The sequence below is a fragment of the Perna viridis genome, chromosome 14, assembly GCF_037379345.1.
Source record: "Perna viridis isolate PV_CMFRI_1.1 ecotype Kerala chromosome 14, ASM3737934v1, whole genome shotgun sequence".
NCBI lineage: Eukaryota > Metazoa > Mollusca > Bivalvia > Mytilida > Mytilidae > Perna > Perna viridis.
The window spans coordinates 31,743,937-31,762,940 of NC_142458.1; the positions used below are offsets into that span (position 1 = coordinate 31,743,937).

Below are 19,004 nucleotides of genomic sequence, written 5' to 3' on the forward strand. Positions count from 1 at the left end.
GAAATTATTTTTTTGCACATAGCAAAGCTCATCTGCACTATAAGTGTTACAATTTTGAATGAGACCCACCTTTGAAATTTTTAAACATGCATGTGTGCCAGATTTTGTTAAGATAGCTGCTTGCCTTAATGTTGATGTTATTTTTATAAAACAGCAACATTATACTGGCTGTTCTTTATAGCTGGAAGTCGTGAGAATAGAGATTTAATATATGCTATAAAAATATATTATTGGGCCAAGTACCAGTGAATGAAGCTCCCTAAACCTAAAAGACCGTTTGCATTTTTAGGGTGTTTTGTGAGGTTAACTTTCTTTCAATGTTTAACTCATATCCGTTCCCTATAAAAGACGACCACACTGATAGTATTGGTATTGCACATTTTGTCAGTGCATTCGATCTGCTAAAAAGCTATGTACAAGTGCCATTGACAAAGACAGCTTGTGAGATATCAGACGGCTTGTTTTAGTATAAAATCATGCAATTTAATATAACAAAACGCACCACTAACATTAAGAGAATTATTAATGATGTTTTGAAGGATCTTAATACATGTATCTTTGTATAAGGTAGTACAAGCATACGAACTGTGCTACGATCAATCGAACCATCCGTGTTACTTTTTATTAACCCAACATCAGGGACAAAACAGAGGTGATATTAAGCTTGTTTATATTTACATTTTCAATATATCATATCTGCCTTGATTTTGATTTTACTTTAACTATAAAAATAAATGTTTTGTTTCAATGTGAAAGTGGTTGTTAGACGAAACGGTTCAAATCATTGACATCAAACAATATTGTAAAACTTTTGAACAATATGCGATATTTCGTATACTTCTCACCAGATTACTAAATTACATTTCGCACACGGAAATTATACCATTTTTCATGAATCGTACAGTCAACCTTACATGTTAAGTTGACTCTTAAATGAATAAATTTTTAAATATAGGCAAAAATATATATTAACAATAATCAGTCCTGCCTTTCTTTATTTTATGACTGTTATGACTTGTTATTGTCTGATAATTTCAATCCTGCCTTTTATTTTAAATTTGATCGTAGCAACATCCTGCAATGAATATTAAATTGTAGTTTTCTTGAGTGTACAATACAAAGTTTTGTACAAGACCCTGCGTAACCCGCTTGTTGTTAACACACATAGTATTTGTTTTCACATTTTGAAACACCATTTGCATATACATGTCGTTATGCCTGTTTTGTTTAAATCTTCGGCCGACCAAGATTGCAAGTATACTTGCAAATTATGATGTCCTTGTTGAATTATAAAACTTACACTGCAATCGGCCCTCGTGTGCGTTTCAAGAGTCAATAACAGTTAACCTTTTTACGAAATGATTTTTTCTGTAACTTGTGTACTAGACCAAATATTGAACTGATTTTCATGTCTAAGCAATAGATAAGAAGTTTTGATTAACAGTCTCAAGTAAAGCAAGCAATTGAATGAATGACAAATTTTGAACTCAAATGTATTGGTAGTAACGAGATAGTAAAATTCTACCTACAACTATGAATTACGACACACCAGTCAACTATTATTTAGGGTTGTAGTAAATCAAACACATACGTTCATTGTTGAACTGAAATGCAAAGCTTAAATGTTGATTGACAGCCATTTCCTTCCAAAAATAAAAATAACGAGGCTTGCAATGATATGAAATCACTCATCATTCATATCAAGGTCAAATTGTAAACTAGTAAAACACCTAGTACGTTACAAAAGAGGGTATCTGGTAATAAGCACTATGGGGAGTGAAGTTTATTTTGCCTTGCACTGTGATATTAATGTTACAAGTTTCAATTCAGACCAATATTAGATTAAACTTGTTCAGAATTCAAAAGAATTTCTACAAAAGAGCGTTTCATATAACTGAATAAAATGTATGTTTTAGTCATCATTTTATTGATTTAGTTAATATTTATAATATTTTTATTGACCCCTTATGGGATAAGTAAAGAAACAAATACAATATAAAAAGAAACACTATATCATATTAAGCTATTGAAACATAGAAATGAAATAAAAAATGATTAAATACGTATGCACTTAACCAATGTGGACCTCATTTTCACACTTCTAAAGACTGCTTCATTAAATCTACAACAATGGGTAATTCACCCATATCTTAATTTAGAATAAGAATAGGTTTATCAAAAGAGTCAAGTTGGCGAAAATCTGGGAATTTATCTGACGAAACTTTTTTTTTAATTTGCCCTTAACCCCTCATTTATTTTGCAATTGAAAACTCATTTAAAACTTTGCATATTTGTCAACTTCTCTTTTAACGGTGTATATTTTTATATCTACCATGTTCCAGTTCCAAGTTATGATCACTAACGCGGAACATTGTTAGCATCTTTATACTATTAAATGTTTACTTTTAAATAATCTGACATTGGAGTATTTTGTTAGCAACATACCTTTGTTCAAGAGGCATAATTGTATGAAGTCTAAAGTGGTGCCCGAATGATGGAATGGTGTACCCTAGGCATGCCACATGCTGGAGTCGTCAGGCAATAATACGGAAAACCTGGCCACAAACCATAGTGGTGCAACGTGTTTGAAAAAATGCCTTGTTCCTCGCATGTTAAAGAACCCTTCTATGGTATTCTATCGGAGTAGGAACTATTGCGCTCCGCCACAGGAGGATGAATTGCCCAACCCTACCCTCCTCTCCCTATTTCCAGGGGCTATCAAACTTTGCCGACTCTATCATCCTTGTGTCCCGTCCCATTCTTCATTTCATGTTCATCGCCTGGATATACCTAAAATGTCGCTGCTCAGTAGTTAGACTCCAACATTAAATCTATCAATCAATCAATCAATCTTAAGATAGCTATACTTCATGAAGTACCGTTTACCTATCATACATGCTCTTCACACTCGATTTGTACCGTGCTCTTACCATGAAAGTGCGCTTTTTACCCAAAACATCACAGCTGTTGTAAACCGTACAATTAACATGACCATAATAACGTGCATTCTTATGACATATGTTGAAAACCTTTTTCTTTACAATGAAATACATATACCACATGAAAAAAAAACAACATAATACCACTGAAAACAAACATGCTTTTTTGATCAGAGGCGGTTTGTATCCGCAACATTCAATGCTACTTGAAAAAAAAATTGCCTATCCAAAACATACATTTTCATCATAACTGCTACAGATAGTACTTCTGAAATGTTCATAGTACTTTCCTGCCCAAGTAATATTCGTTCATCGCATCTTATTGGAAACCTACTATAAACATGGCCATTTCGCGTGAAATAGCACTTCCTACCCAAAATTATAAATGGTAATTGATAATGACGGTATATGGCAACATTATGTGCAAATACGTTTTCCTACCAAATAAATGAATGCTCATCACATCTGATTGAATGTACTCTGAATTTGGCCAATCTACTTACGAACGTCGCTTTTCTACCTAAATTATACATGCTCACCATATTTGATACTTTAAATATGACCTTCCTACATCAGATCCGATTCAAACGCTACTCTTAAAATGGTCACTCTATTTGGAAAGCAATTCCATACCCTTAATGTGCATGATTATTGCATATGGTACTGTTAACATGGCCTTACGTTTAAAATAACAGTTTCATACGCATAATTATTCCTGCTCATGAAATTTTATTCGAATATTACTTTAAACATGTTAATTTCACTTAAACAAAAACTATCCGACCCAAAACATATATGCTCATCAAGTTTGATGCAGACTATACTCTTGATGTAGCGACACTAATTGACAAAGCAACTTTCTACCCCCTAATGTACATGCTTATCACATCTGTCGCGTATTGTACTCTTTACACGTCCTTATTATATAGCATGTTTACACAAACAATCACCTGATTTTAACCGTACTTTTAGCATGATCATACTACTTGAAGCAGCACTTTCCTACAAAAAGCATCCTTGCTTATTACATCTGATTCAAAACCTACTCTTAACATGGCCAAACAACTTTAAATAGCACGTTCCTTGGTGAGATAAAGTTTTTGTACACATGATAATTGCATCAGATTAAAACTTTAATCTAAATATTTCAATAGCACTTTTAAACTCAAAACATGCATAATTATTAAATCTGACGTAAAGTGAACTATATTCCTGACATGATAACACTCTTTGAAACAGCGCTTTCTAACTCAGAATCATTCATGTTTATCAAACTGATTTGAACTCTTCTCTTATCATAGCTTTACCGTAAACTAGCACTTTTCAACCCAAAACATAAGGCTCATACCGTATTATTAACATAACAATAGCACGTTCCTACTCAAACATCCATCCTGATTTCATCTTATGTGGGCTGTACTTTAAATATGGCCATACTACTTGACAGAGCTCTTTCTTACCAAAATCATAATATCACATCACATCTGATGATGACCGATCGCTCAACACATCCATACTACTGAAAACTCATTTCTTTCCATATCATCACATCATATTCTAATCGCATTCTTAGCATAGTCATTCTCCTTCAAATATTAATTTAATCCAATTCAACATGTTTATTATATACTCTATACATAGCTATACTACTTGGAGTAGTACTTCCCTACCCAAATTATTCATGCTCGTAAAATCTAATTCGAACATCCACTTAACACGACCTAACAATTCAAAAAAGAAAGTTATAACCCTGTTTAAAGCTGTTTATTCGATCCGATCTGATTCAACATGACCATATCACTTGAAATAAACTCTTATTGATAACATTGTCATACTATGTGAAATAGCACTTTCCCACCGAAAACATCACATCTGATGTGGACAGTACACACCATATGGCCAAATCACTTGAGATAGCACTTAACTACCAAACACATATGTGATTCTCGCATCAGTTGCCGACTTCTCTCTCAATATAGCCAAAGAACTAGGAATGGCACTTTCCTACCCCAAAATATTCATAGTCATTACATTTTCTCCGACTTCTACTGCTGACATGGACATGTAGCTAAAAATAGTACTTTCCTACTAAATTCATACATATTCATACATGTTCTTATATCTGATTTGTATCGTCCTCTTGATATAGCCAACCATACCTAATGTACTCTAAACCTTGAGTGGCAACGTAAGAACGGGTTTTCATACGAAAAGTGTACTTGTTGATTCCATCTTTTTCGTATGTGCTCAAAATATATCGGTACTATTTGAACTAGCGCTTTCCTACCCAAAACATTTACACTCACCACATCAAATTTGTACCGTATTTTTAGCATAGCCATAATACCTATCATAGCATTTTCCTACTTAAAATATACATGTTCATCTTATTTGAGGCGGACTATACTATAACTATTGCCATACTACTTCAAAGTGCAATTCCTAACCAAAATCATACATATCCATCATATGTTATTCAAACCCTACTATTAATGTAGCCATACCACTTGAAAAAGCACTTTCCTACCAAAATCAAACATGCCCATTACATCTGATTGTACTGTACACTTAACATGACCATACTACTTGAAATGGCAAGTACGAAGTCATCACATATAATACGGAGTGATGGCATAAATTGGCTTACTACTGAGACTAGTAATTTCTACTAAAAAGAAACTATCTGATGTGAATTGAACTCTTCATATGGACATACTACTTGCAGTATCACTTTCCAAATCAAACATATACCCTCTTCACATCTGAAATAGACTGTACTCTGAACATAGCCATACTACTTGAAACAGCATTTTCATCACAAAATTGTACATGCCCATCACAAAAGACGCCAGCAGCACTCCTAATATATATAGCCAAACTACTTCAAACAGCACTTTCCAACATAAATATATATGCTCATTATATTTGATACATTTGTACCTAAATCATACATGCTCATCATATCTATTTCGAACCCTATTGATAACATTGTCATACTATGTGAAATAGCACTTTCCCACCGAAAACATCACATCTGATGTGGACAGTACACATCATATGGCCAAATCACTTGAGATAGCACTTAACTACCAAACACATATGTGATTCTCGCATCAGTTGCCGACTTCTCTCTCAATATAGCCAACGAACTAGGAATAGCACTTTCCTACCCCGAAATATTCAGTCATTACATTTTCTCCGACTCCTACTGCTGACATGGGCATGTAGCTAAAAATAGTACTTTCCTACTAAATTCATACATATTTATACATATTCTTATATCTGATTTGTATCGTCCTCTTGATATAGCCAACCATACCTAATGTACTCTAAACCTTGAGTGGCAACGTAAGAACGGGTTTTCATACAAAAAGTGTACTTGTTGATTCCATCTTTTTCGTATGTGCTCAAAATATATCGGTACTATTTGAACTAGCGCTTTCCTGCCCAAAACATTTACACCCACCACATCAAATTTGTACCGTATTTTTAGCATAGCCATAATACCTATCATAGCATTTTCCTACTCAAAATATACATGTTCATCTTATTTGACGCGGACTATACTATAACTATTGCCATACTACTTCAAAGTGCAATTCCTAACCAAAATCATACATATCCATCATATGTTATTCAAACCCTACTATTAATGTAGCCATACCACTTGAAAAAGCACTTTCCTACCAAAATCAAACATGCTCATTACATCTGATTGTACTGTACACTTAACATGACCATACTACTTGAAATGGCAAGTACGAAGTCATCACATATAATACGGAGTGATGGCATAAATTGGCTTACTACTGAGACTAGTAGTTTCTACTAAAAAGAAACTATCTGATGTGAATTGAACTCTTCGTATGGACATACTACTTGCAGTATCACTTTCCAAATCAAACATATACCCTCTTCACATCTGAAATAGACTGTACTCTGAACATAGCCATACTACTTGAAACAGCATTTTCATCACAAAATTGTACATGCCCATCACAAAAGACGCCAGCAGCACTCCTAATATATATAGCCAAACTACTTCAAACAGCACTTTCCAACATAAATATATATGCTCATTATATTTGATACATTTGTACCTAAATCATACATGCTCATCATATCTATTTCGAACCCTATTGATAACATTGTCATACTATGTGAAATAGCACTTTCCCACCGAAAACATCACATCTGATGTGGACAGTACACATCATATGGCCAAATCACTTGAGATAGCACTTAACTACCAAACACATATGTGATTCTCGCATCAGTTGCCGACTTCTCTCTCAATATAGCCAAAGAACTTGAAATAGCCCTTTCCTACCCCAAAATATTCATAGTCATTACATTTTCTCCGACTTCTACTGCTGACATGGGCAGGTAGCTAAAATAGTACTTTCCTACTAAATTCATACATATTTATACATGTTCTTATATCTGATTTGTATCGTCCTCTTGATATAGCGAACCATACCTTATGTACTCTAAACCTTGAGTGGCAACGTAAGAACGGGTTTTCATACAAAAAGTGTACTTGTTGATTCCATCTTTTTCGTATGTGCTCAAAATATATCGGTACTATTTGAACTAGCGCTTTCCTACCCAAAACATTTACACCCACCACATCAAATTTGTACCGTATTTTTAGCATAGCCATAATACCTATCATAGCATTTTCCTACTCAAAATATACATGTTCATCTTATTTGACGCGGACTATGCTATAACTATTGCCATACTACTTCAAAGTGCAATTCCTAACCAAAATCATACATATCCATCATATGTTATTCAAACCCTACTATTAATGTAGCCATACCACTTGAAAAAGCACTTTCCTACCAAAATCAAACATGCTCATTACATCTGATTGTACTGTACACTTAACATGACCATACTACTTGAAATGGCAAGTACGAAGTCATCACATATAATACGGAGTGATGGCATAAATTGGCTTACTACTGAGACTAGTAGTTTCTACTAAAAAGAAACTATCTGATGTGAATTGAACTCTTCATATGGACATACTACTTGCAGTATCACTTTCCAAATCAAACATATACCCTCTTCACATCTGAAATAGACTGTACTCTGAACATAGCCATACTACTTGAAACAGCATTTTCATCACAAAATTGTACATGCCCATCACAAAAGACGCCAGCAGCACTCCTAATATATATAGCCAAACTTCTTCAAACAGCACTTTCCAACATAAATATATATGCTCATTATATTTGATACATTTGTACCTAAATCATACATGCTCATCATATCTATTTCGAACCCTATTGATAACATTGTCATACTATGTGAAATAGCACTTTCCCACCGAAAACATCACATCTGATGTGGACAGTACACATCATATGGCCAAATCACTTGAGATAGCACTTAACTACCAAACACATATGTGATTCTCGCATCAGTTGCCGACTTCTCTCTCAATATAGCCAAAGAACTTGAAATAGCCCTTTCCTACCCCAAAATATTCATAGTCATTACATTTTCTCTGACTTCTACTGCTGACATGGGCAGGTAGCTAAAATAGTACTTTCCTACTAAATTCATACATATTTATACATGTTCTTATATCTGATTTGTATCGTCCTCTTGATATAGCCAACCATACCTTATGTACTCTAAACCTTGAGTGGCAACGTAAGAACGGGTTTTCATACAAAAAGTGTACTTGTTGATTCCATCTTTTTCGTATGTGCTCAAAATATATCGGTACTATTTGAACTAGCGCTTTCCTACCCAAAACATTTACACCCACCACATCAAATTTGTACCGTATTTTTAGCATAGCCATAATACCTATCATAGCATTTTCCTACTCAAAATATACATGTTCATCTTATTTGACGCGGACTATGCTATAACTATTGCCATACTACTTCAAAGTGCAATTCCTAACCAAAATCATACATATCCATCATATGTTATTCAAACCCTACTATTAATGTAGCCATACCACTTGAAAAAGCACTTTCCTACCAAAATCAAACATGCTCATTACATCTGATTGTACTGTACACTTAACATGACCATACTACTTGAAATGGCAAGTACGAAGTCATCACATATAATACGGAGTGATGGCATAAATTGGCTTACTACTGAGACTAGTAGTTTCTACTAAAAAGAAACTATCTGATGTGAATTGAACTCTTCATATGGACATACTACTTGCAGTATCACTTTCCAAATCAAACATATACCCTCTTCACATCTGAAATAGACTGTACTCTGAACATAGCCATACTACTTGAAACAGCATTTTCATCACAAAATTGTACATGCCCATCACAAAAGACGCCAGCAGCACTCCTAATATATATAGCCAAACTTCTTCAAACAGCACTTTCCAACATAAATATATATGCTCATTATATTTGATACATTTGTACCTAAATCATACATGCTCATCATATCTATTTCGAACCCTATTGATAACATTGTCATACTATGTGAAATAGCACTTTCCCACCGAAAACATCACATCTGATGTGTACAGTTTCCTTTACCTAGCTGGGGAGGGGACATTTTGTATACTGGTACATCCATAGATAGTATTCATGACATAATATTTTACAGTGAACAATATTTAATTCTTTTTTTTTTCTCTAGGGCGTTTTGCTCTCTCTGAGGTGTGTTGTCTACTCAAATATTGTTATTGTATTAATTTGAAATGTACATTATGCTTATGTACTTAATCTTTTTCAATGTAGAAAACTGGGATAGGAAATGGTGTGATGTGTAATAAAAATGTTGAGGTATAGAACTTTGCAAGAGATCTTAAATGGATAAAATTGTGGCCTTTCAATCTATCAATTCAAACATTAATTGATACTCATCTTACTTTGTTTTAAACTTATAAAAAGAGATTTGATATAAACATCCATATGTTACGAAAAAGATAAAAATGGACCAACAGTGTTGCTTCTTATTGACTTTAAGATCACATTATGATTTACTTTAATGATAATAGCTGTAAGGCTAATCATATTTGCATAATTAAGAGCGTCCTGATTATATTGCTAGCTGCCTTGAGAACGTCGAACGATTTCTGTTAAAGCGCTTTTAAGTGGCTTTTTGACCAATTAAATTTTATTTGTTAAATCATTTTATACAGTACCTTATGATGGACAATTAATTTTGATTCACCTTTACATAGAATGATAGGAAAGTTTTGATATAATCATAATAAAAGCAAGGAAATATCCGATATTTACGAGTACATTTATGCACTCTTGATTTGTTGATTGTTCACAATAATAATTCTAAATGTTGGAAATAGACTATAAATATGGGCTGGATTATTTTGGTTTTGCACCTGGCACACCTCGTGAGCTGACGAGACTTTATTGATGTTATTTTTATAAACTATAATGTAGAAAATGGATTTAGAATGTTATGAATCTGAATTAGATAACCCTGTATGCACCAACTTTAAATCCTTTGAATTTCAAACGGTTCAGTACAATGTCAACGAAATATCGCATCTGTCGGAAGAAAAGTGTTGACAACTTTGTGTGCCACAGAGGGCAGGTATCGTCCAAAAGAAAACTATTTTCAAATTATTCAAACAGACATTAAACCGTACGTACGTAATTGACAATCGAATGGATGATTGAATTTTGTGAAGAAGAAGAATCAACGGATAATGTAGCACTTCTAGCAGTGAATTATATTGATAGGTACATGTCATTGATAGATATTGATCGGACACAACTGCAACTTTTGGGGGCTGTTGGATTACTTGTTGCATCAAAACTAGGGAAAACAGATCCAATAAAACCACAAAAACTTATTTCATGTGCAGGAAATTATTTCACCCTGAAAGACATGTATGCAATGGAATCATCAGTTTTGAGAACACTGAACTGGGGATTGTTATCCGTTACACCTACTGATTTTCTGATCATTTTTTGAATTTAATGACAATTGCAGTTAATTTGCGAGACAAGACATGCTCAGAAATTCATTTACGTATGCAATTTACTGAAATGGGATTTTTTTATGCACAAACCATCAGTGATAGCCGCAGCAAGTGTTGCAGAAGCAATTAATGGGCTTAAGAAAAAATTCGATTCCGTTGACGAATTGTTGTAGACTTTACGTGACGTAGGGGGTATAGATGGTGATTGCTTGTAATTATGCCAGGAGCAAATTAAACGTATATTATCAATTAATTTACAAGAATAACATTCGACTTGCCATCAAAATTCTATGAAAAGCTCTAATTTCCTGAGCTACACTTCGAAATCGATGGTAAAGGAAAATTATTGACCAAACTTTACCACAAATGTGATTACTTTTCATTCAGAATTGTCAACTTTCCTTTCATCTGTGGCAACATCCCTTCGGCTCCTGTGTATGGAGTGTTCATATCACAACTCATACGCTATGCCAGAGCTTGCCGAAACTACGCAGACTTTTTGTATCGCGCTAAAAGTCTGACAAATAGGCTTCTGGAACAGGGTTATATTGCTACAAGATTGAAGTCATCACTACAGAAGTTTTATGGTCGTCATCATGAACTCGTGGATTGTTATGATGTATCCATCAGCACCATGAAAACTGATTTATTCAAAGGGTCATGGTTTGCCTTTCCTCGTTTGTCTACCCCGGACTTGACTTTTTATGAGCAACTCGGCGGGTGTTTCTAGAAAAGCAGGGGCCGCTTACCCTATCGGTGCACCTGGTCCATGCTCCCATGTCTCCTATTCGTCGGAATATCCCAAAACTTGAGTTTTATCACATTAATTCTCTAAAATCTTCGTTTAGGAGAAAAAAATCTGCACATCCGGTCCTTAGACGTTGCCAATATCGCGTTTGCATGGTTGATTGTATGGCAAAAATAATGACCGGTAAAAATATTTAGTTTGTATTTTTTTTTCTCCAAAATGCATGTCTCCCTCCTAACAAGTTGGGGAGTAATTGTAGGTATTAGGCATTTCAATAAAAAAAGGAGGCGTCATTAATATATAATTAATGTACAGAAAAGAAGACATTTGAAATATTTAGTGTATCTCAATTTAACCATTTAATTGATGATACAAACTTGAATGAAAATAATGTGCGTCAGTTAAAACAAAATCTCCTATATAATTGAGTTAGTCGAAGTTTGGGTTTGCAAATACTTGATACATAAAGTAGAAAATACATAATTCTAAATATTTGCTTTCAATCGTGTGACTCGAATATCCACGTTAATTGATAAAAACAAATCTATTCATGGATAGGATACACAAGGATGTGGTTCATATTTTGTAAAATGTCCTTAGATTTTTTTGAACAAGCGTACAAACAAGACGGGGTTTAGATTGTTAAGCGCCTTTTATCTATCTGACCCATGTAAATAAATATGCCATAAAACGACTATGAAGAACAAAACTATTTCAGAGTTGTAGGCGTAACTATTTAATTCTATAATGAAGTGACATGTCACCACATGGATAAAATCTCATAGACATGAAAGATTGCGGTCTGCATTATATCACGCCTTGTGAATAGAGGTAAAATGTTTTTAAACAAATGTTTGTTCACAATTATTAAATGACGTCATCTTGTCATTAATTGCATCGCAAATCCAATGAGATAAAATTTGTTTTTGCTGTCTTACTACATTAGTTATATCGATAAAATGCCCTCTATATCTAGCGAAAAATGCCATATTTCAAAGTGACTTTTTAAGATGAACATTTACGCATTTCAGACTGAAATATGTCATAACTGTATGGTCGTCAAAAATAGATTCACAATAGAAAGAATAAATTGTTTCGTACGAGTATGTAAAATCGAAGGATGTATGAGTTAAAAATCACCTTATTTTCGATCGAAAAAAAAAAAAAACTGTCAATAAGGGTTGATAATAATTGATTAAAACTTAATATATGAATAATATTTCAGTCAAATTATTATTGCCATTACATGAGTTCGGACATTTAATTAAATGAATTACATATATTTTGCAATTGTAATTAATCGAATTACAATTTAAATTTAACGTCATGAATGCCAAGTATAAGTAAAAAAAAATCTCCTGTACATTGAACCAAACATAAAGACCTTTTAACAATGTACATCGCTCACAAAAAAATGATTGATTACTTCTACAATTAAAGCACTATCTGTGTATTACAATTCTAACATCGTTGCTGAATTAATTAATCAATTCAATCACTATTGAATGTTATCATTTTTCGAAACGGTCACTGAGGTGCTTTATTCAGCCTAAATTTATATTTTGGTCTTATTTTGAAAATCATTTGTAAATAGAAACACTTACTCAGCACGAAAATCACTGTCTGTTTTTTTTTTAAATCAAATTTTATATAAGTAAATTTTTGAAAGAGAATTTAGAAAAACGAAATCAGATCAAAATTTTCAAAAAGTTCATCTTGGGGGCTGATGCCTAAATGACCCATTTTAGGTTAGAATTTGATTTTGAAAAATATAAATTTTTTCAACAAAAATCCCTGTCTTGTGTTGTTGAATACAAATTATGAAATTTATATTATATATTTGTCTTCCATAAACAGAATTATTTTTGTTTGCAGAGTCGAGGAAAATGACACTGTCTATTTGGAACATTTGTTGAAAAAAAAAAGAATTGAAAATGAAGAAACTGAAGCAACTGGGATAGCTATCTACTTCATTTTATGCTAAAAAAACAGGTAAATTGAAGTACAATGTTGAATAGATAGGACAAATGGCTAATAGAAACTTATATTTATATCCTAAAAAAAAAGAATACTTATTGTTTTATATAAAGGCCTGATTTAAAATATACTGTAAAATTATGTTTCTAGCACATTTCTAGGAAAGGTTTCCCTAAAGTCCTGAGCGAAATCTAGAGAATATTTGCATAATGGCGTTGCTTTCTAATATTCACTAAAACATAAGTTCTTGTATACCCTAATAGGGCTGCTTTTTTCTATATAGCATTTCTTCTTATCAAACAATCAATAATGTACTTTAGCATCGTCAGATCATAATTCGAATTTCACATTACATACAAATGTCAGTTAATGTAAACAGGGATATTATAAATGTCTCTACGAAGCGTGATATCTTTTTCACGACACATTCTACATTACATGTCCTGACAATTATGTATTCACAAAACTCAGATTCGTCAATGTGAATATCAATCCATTTTTTTTCTGGTACAATTTAAAACCATTAAAATACATACACGCAATTTTAAATATTCTGATTTTGTCCCCAATGCACAGGTTTGAGAGATATGGATTTCATATATATATATGTGTATATCGTCAAAGATCAATTGTGAATAAGTGTGACACTGTTTGTTTCATATTTTATTTTATGTTAGGATGCACGATGATCATAGGATTTGTTTGTGTGCCGTCCTCTCAATGACTGGAAAATGTCCTTCCCGATCTTTAATATAATGGATTAAACGACAAAGATAGTTGTATCGTATAGACAGATAATGATAGAAATTCTCCATTTATATTATTCCACAAGACAGCAGAAAGATGGCATACATTGCACCAGTTGTGAACAACACACGGATTTTGCCTAGGTATAAACGAAAGTTTTCTGTTCAATGATCATATTGATTATTTGAGATATACATTTGGTTTTGTTTGTTACCAATTTAATTCTGATCACAAAGAATACTTCAGTTTTGGAAAAAAACAATAATGAACTCTGCAGATTAAAGTATTCAGAAGACATTTTTTCTAATCAACAAAGTAAAAAGATTTTTTTTCATAATGTTGTAAAGAAATCATTGAACATTTTGAACATAATGTAAGTTACCTCTTACCTAGATAGCTGGGAAGGGAAATGCTTCGATATGATTATAATATTGACATTGAAATATTCAACATCCTAATCTTAATAGCGGGATGCATTTATTAATTAATACCTAATTGTGGGTTCAAAATAGTTTTTTTATAAGCCATCAAGAAGGCTTTGTTTGTTAACTTACTTCATATTGTTTTATTAGAGACATTACTGTTCAATGATATTGAAGTTTGCTTTAAATAATAAGGGTTAGTTTGTTTATTGAACAAAGGTTAAAGTGTATACCTTTTTTCACTAAACCTACATAGCCATTTTTTAATTAAGGTATGGATTGCTTTTAAGTATAACTTCTTTTCTGACGGTGGAATCATAGCTAAAATATAGTCAAGCACTGACTCTTCCGACATGAAATAGCATGAAATGCCTACTATAGCAAAAAATCGTCTAATTTGCGACACACATTATTCTTAATACAATCGAACATATATTGGAATGAAGGAAGGCTCAAATTATTGGCATATACAATATTTTCCTCCCGTCGAAACAGCATTTTAATAAACTTAGATTTGGACCACAATTCTTCAAATATCTTGCAGGTGGATGATAATTCAATTTAACTGTCTTCAGAGAAATCCTGTACACCTTGTACATGTACAAAATGGCTGAGAGTAAGCTACATACCAGTTCTGAAATCTTGCAGCCCGAATATAAGCGTTTTCCATTTATGATAGCTTTTATCAATTTTTTCAATAATTAAAAATTCTGGAATCTTACATTTAATGTTTAATCGAACTTATTGAACATTTTGGACATATTGTAATTTTATAAGTTATCTCCTACATAGAAAGCTGGGAAGAGAAATAATTCGGTAGAAGCATATTATAGACATTAATATGTCCAAAATCATCGTCATAGCTGCGAGATGCATTTATGTAATTCAACCTCGTTGTGGTATCATAAAATCTATTTTTTTTGTCTTAATTGTACATTCAGCCACATCGATTTGTTATTTCAAATGTTGATAGAGTACAGAAAATTCTTCCCATTTTATTGTATATGAATGAATGGAGAATATGGATGGGGAGTGGATATTGTGCATATTGAACGGAAAAGAAGGAATACTTAAAAAAAATGTATACCTTAATTATAAATGGCTATGTAGATTTAGCGAAAAAAGTATAAAGAATGTAGAATACCAGCGTTTTTTATTGACAAATTTGATAGAAGCTATTATAATAAGAACATTTTTTTTTTAAATAATAATAATCGAGCTACAGGATTTCACAATAGGTATGTAGCTTACCGTCAGCCATTTTGTAAATGTACAAAGTGTACAGAATTTCAGTAATTGTATGCGTACATTGGAAATCTATCGATTTGTGATTTCAAATATTGAAAGAATACAGAAAATTTCCCATTTAATGGCATATGGATGAATGGAGAATGCGGATTGGGGATGGGTATTTATATAGGGGGGGTGGAGAATTTGAATGGAAAGGAAGAGAAATTGAACGGGAAAGTATTCATTAATATGAAATTACAAATGATAATTTAAATGTTGAAAAATAAAATAACTGATAAGAAATATGCAATTGGGATTTCATGAGGGTGGGGGGTTTCTATGGGGGCGGGGTGGGTTTAAGGACAATTGGGAATGGGAAGATTGTAAATGGTGTAAATGACAAGTTTATACCATTCAAGAGCTGGATGGTCTTTGTTTGCTTAATGCTCTTTTTTAGATTGAGTTAATATATCAATAACTACAAATATATTTCAAAGAGACGGGTAGGAGTATTTTGTTTTATTTTATTGCAAAGTTTGCAATCTGTGTTTTTAATACATTAATCTCAAACTAACATCAACTTTATCAAAGCAAATAAAGAACGATAACTCTTCATGTACCTTATCTCAAAATGGAAATAAAAATCTTAGGTTGGCTGTGTAATCTGTAACTGATTCTTAATAGACCAGTTCCAATTTCAACACAAATCTAGCTGGCTTAGTGAGTGATTTATAGAGCTCTCTTGGTAGAAATCTGTTTTACATTATACCAATTTGTCCTACTTAACTAATAATTGGAGTATCATATACTTTTACTTAAAAAAAACAAAAAGACTTTTAATTTTAAACTTGTTATAAAAACAAAAGTAAAGTGATTGCACTTTAAATTGAAATTGGCTAGGCTAATAAGTCTTGCTATAATAAACTATTAATATGTCTTGCATAGTTTACCAAGGTAACAAATCGAAACAGCACTGAGTAATAACAGCTGGCTGTTTAAATGAAGCCCATCTGCACAAAACTTCTACTGTTGTGCCTCCTTTGTCTTAAAGCTTGAAAAGTGCCAAAATGCTCCATTTACTTGATAATTTGAAAACTTTTAAAATATAAGTTTATCGCTTGTCTACAACAATTAAATTGCAGAAAGAGTATTTGTACTTCTGAAAAGCTGGATCCTGTTTAATACTTGGAATATTGCCATATGGTAAACCTAATGCGTTAATAAGAAATTACTATCAGTAATCCCTTTTACAAGGTCATGAACCTACAGCTTACATAGAACATTAGAGCTAATCTGAGAAAAAAATCTATTTGTTTTGTTTTCCTTAAGGATATTCACTGCTGTGTTTAAAGATTATAAGGATTTTAGAGGGTTGTAAAATCTGTTAAGATCTTTTTATGCTAGAATGTAGAAAAAAAATGATGGGTCAGTGTGCTTCTTTTTGAAACATAAGCCTTGGAAAATTTCACATGATTTTCCATAGGTTTTGTCTTAAAAGGCTTTATACGCAGAAGAAATAACAAGAATTTCATAAAAAAATGTCGAAATATTATGTTAAGATGTGTTTAATCAAATTATGAAAATAAAAGTGGAGATCACTAAGTAAAAAATATCAATGCAATGAAATGGGTAGAGGAGTACAACAATCTGACATAAAAATGACTGGACATGAGCAGTGAAAATCTTTATAATGCTATGTCATGTCATATGATGTGTTAATTCATAATTTATTATATTGTTTTCTTAGTATTATGATTCAATGTAGGTACTTATCTCCAAGTGCAATTGATTTGCACTTAAGTTTAAGATTAAGATTAAGTTATACAACTTAACTTATAAAGAGTAATCAAGGGAACCAAGGTTATAGCGGTAATCAAAAGAACGTAATCCAGGGACAAAGACCAGACATGGAAAACAGACATACACAACAAAGAATATAAAGTAACTAAAATCATACATACAAAGTAACAAAAGTAAATGAGCATCTCGGAAGAAAATGATTATATTCTGTACCATAAAGACTTATAGTTCATACGTATTTTGTTATGGTCTTCTAACTTGTTATATTTAATATATTCTATTTTGTCAGGTTACTTATGTATGAATATTTTGAGTGATTATCAACATTTGACTCTTGTAGTTCAATCCATCATATTTTTTAAGTTAGTAAGATTTATGTCATTAGATCTGGATGTTGGAAATATTGATAAATGGTATACATATTAGTTTTACTGGCTTTCATATACAACTTGGCACTCCTTACTGTGTTAAAATATCATATTATACCAAAGTGATTGAGATGAACATCATCAAAACATTAAAATCTGTTGATTGTCATAAACACTTGTGATACCTTGAGATCTGTATATTCTTGTTTTTCCTTTTGTATTTATCTGTATGTACATGTACTTAATTTACTCAAAATGAACATGCATTGAAAGCTAAATGAATCTGCTATAATACGACATAAATTTTATTGTTACATTTATTCACTAATATATATTTATATGAAATCAAAATTGTTAACAAAAATTGCTTCCTTCTGTTTATGTTGACTTGCAAACGAAAAACTTGAATATCGTTTGATTTGGATTTCAACTTTTGTAAAGACTGCTGACATAATTGAATTGTACTATGCAGGAGACTTTCAGAAATGTTATTCTATACATGCAATGTCATGTTGACGTGTGCATTGACTATAGGTGTTGTCCCACTTGATATATTCAGCGGCACTACCGCGATCTCACCCGACGATGTATTGCCTGGTCAAAGGCCATGTGAGCTATTGTTATCAATTGGCGTCCGTCGCCGTCGTCCGTCGTCGTGGTCGTTAACATTTTTTTTTAAAAATCTTCTCCTTTCTCAGAAACTACTTAGCGGAATTATATGAAACTGCACAGATGTTCCTTTGGGCATCTTTCACAAAAGTTGTGTTTAGATTGTTGATCCGTCAAACAACATGGCCGCCGGTAATGAAAATAGAACAT

The 19,004-nt window shown here is 32.6% G+C and overlaps 2 protein-coding genes across 4 annotated transcripts in view; both read left to right on the forward strand.

Moving 5' to 3' along the window:
- The window catches only part of LOC148598997 (microfibril-associated glycoprotein 4-like), a 134,665-nt gene that overhangs the window by 19,553 nt on the left and 96,108 nt on the right, over window positions 1–19,004 (forward strand). The window lies entirely within an intron of this gene.
- The window catches only part of LOC148598998 (uncharacterized), a 38,167-nt gene that overhangs the window by 15,364 nt on the left and 3,799 nt on the right, over window positions 1–19,004 (forward strand). For 2 of the 3 annotated variants that reach the window (XM_088560097.1, XM_088560100.1), the window contains 2 exons: window positions 13,517–13,633; window positions 14,296–16,306. The gene's annotated coding sequence lies outside the window, so the exon portion shown is untranslated. Of the gene's footprint in view, window positions 1–13,516; window positions 13,634–14,295; window positions 16,307–19,004 lie in introns of those variants that run through there. The other variant, XM_088560098.1, reaches the window with a different exon arrangement.